Source organism: Alligator sinensis, unplaced genomic scaffold (genome assembly GCF_000455745.1).
Source record: "Alligator sinensis unplaced genomic scaffold, ASM45574v1 scaffold330_1, whole genome shotgun sequence".
Taxonomy (NCBI): Eukaryota; Metazoa; Chordata; order Crocodylia; family Alligatoridae; genus Alligator; species Alligator sinensis.
In genome coordinates this window covers 1,183,704-1,185,327 of record NW_005842178.1, presented here as the reverse complement: position 1 = coordinate 1,185,327, position 1,624 = coordinate 1,183,704, and the positions used below count along the sequence as shown (strand labels likewise).

General features: G+C 37.7%; 2 protein-coding genes across 3 annotated transcripts in view; both read left to right on the top strand.

The window, feature by feature from the left end:
- The window catches only part of ERI2 (ERI1 exoribonuclease family member 2), a 62,676-nt gene that overhangs the window by 17,184 nt on the left and 43,868 nt on the right, over positions 1 to 1,624 (top strand). The gene's annotated exons all lie outside the window — the stretch shown is intronic.
- The window catches only part of DCUN1D3 (defective in cullin neddylation 1 domain containing 3), a 31,614-nt gene that overhangs the window by 17,214 nt on the left and 12,776 nt on the right, over positions 1 to 1,624 (top strand). The gene's annotated exons all lie outside the window — the stretch shown is intronic.

Here is a 1,624-nt window from a genome sequence, read left to right as displayed (position 1 = left end):
GAAAGAGTCCTCTTATCCAACCTCTAACCATTGGGATTTGTCCCTTTAAGAATTTTTCTATGCTGGGATAATGCTTTCATTTTAATATAGATAGATAGATAATATAGATAGATGTAGATCTATCTATCTATCTGAGAGTGTTATCCCAGGATATATACATATACAGTTTACATATTAGTCACTGATTTGAGAGCTCTATCACCTTCTAAAATCAAGGTTTGGCTTTTAAGCAGTGTGCAAGTAAAGTCAGGCAAGACAAAAACCCAGTCAGAAATAAAATTATATATATATTATTTCTGACTGGGTTTTTGTCTTGCCTGAGACTAATATGCAAACTGTACATTCGAATGTTGATCAAGTTAAAACAGAGAGAGAGTTTGGTATCTTGGAATCGCTGTTGAGTAAGAATTTTGCATACAATATGGCAATAGATTACTTGCTGTTTGACTTCAATGCCGTGCAAATACTGTGGTGCATCCTCTTGGGGAAGATGCAAATAGGTTCTGCACATATAATAAATTGCAGAGGGACTGGAATAGAAGAAAGTCCTTTCTGAAGAGGCGATAGATACATGGGCAAGATGCTTCACTGACAGATTGGACCTTAATTGCTAAAGAACTGTGAGATATTAGGCCATACGCAAAATAATGTTGGGGCTTTTTTTGGCTCGAGCTGTCCTTTACAATGTAAAGAATTTTTTTTTTTTTCCTTAAGAAAATTAATCTTGACGTGACTTAACAGTGCTTCCTGGATTAGACCAGATGTGCTGTTGAAACTCCCTGGGCTGTATTTGCATCCAAATAGAGTATGTCAAATAAGTGCTTCTTAAGTAATTTGTAAGGGATTTGGGGTACTGGATACCATGTGTGCTCCCCTTGGTTGGTGTTTAAAACCAAAGCTTGTAATAAAAAGAATTAAACCTGCATTGAAGCTGTTGGAGGCTTTAATAGGTCTCTTGCTTTTGTAGCTTCTAGGATAGCAATGGGAAAAAATAAGACATTTGAGAAGTGATGCATAAAGGATGAGCTGCATTGCCATGTGTGAACAGTGAAACTTGCCTTAGCTGCCACCACCAGCAAATGGTCAAGAGCAAGATAAAGGGTGAATGTATTGCACGTGTATTGCTGAGAAAAAAATAGCTTAAACTGCTGGTGCTTTGGGATGACTGAAGTGGCTACTTAATGGAGTATCTTTTAGTCATTCCTCTTGAAGTTCATCTGTGGAAGGAATGTTTAAGTCTTGTCTGTACTTAAGGAGTTTGCCATAAAACCTCAGTGGAGATGCGTTCATACAGGCGAAAAACACAAACAACTTCCCCAAATGGAATAAGCTGTTTTGGCAAAGGACACTTTTGCAATATAACTGCATCTACATTCAGGCTTTTATTGGGGTAGCTGTGATTAGGAGCTTAGCCTTATTCTTCACACTCAAACATGGATCTGCCAACAACTAAAGTCAAGATTAAGCCTTTGTTTCTGAACAACTTTTTCAGCCCTTGGTACTTCTCTGGTAGCTAGCAACTGTTCTCAAAATATTGGATCAGAAAAGAACACAACACAAGCTTCATGAATTTTCCTTCTTTGTATTTAGCCTTGGCTACTTGCCTCTTTCATCTGTCTAGTTG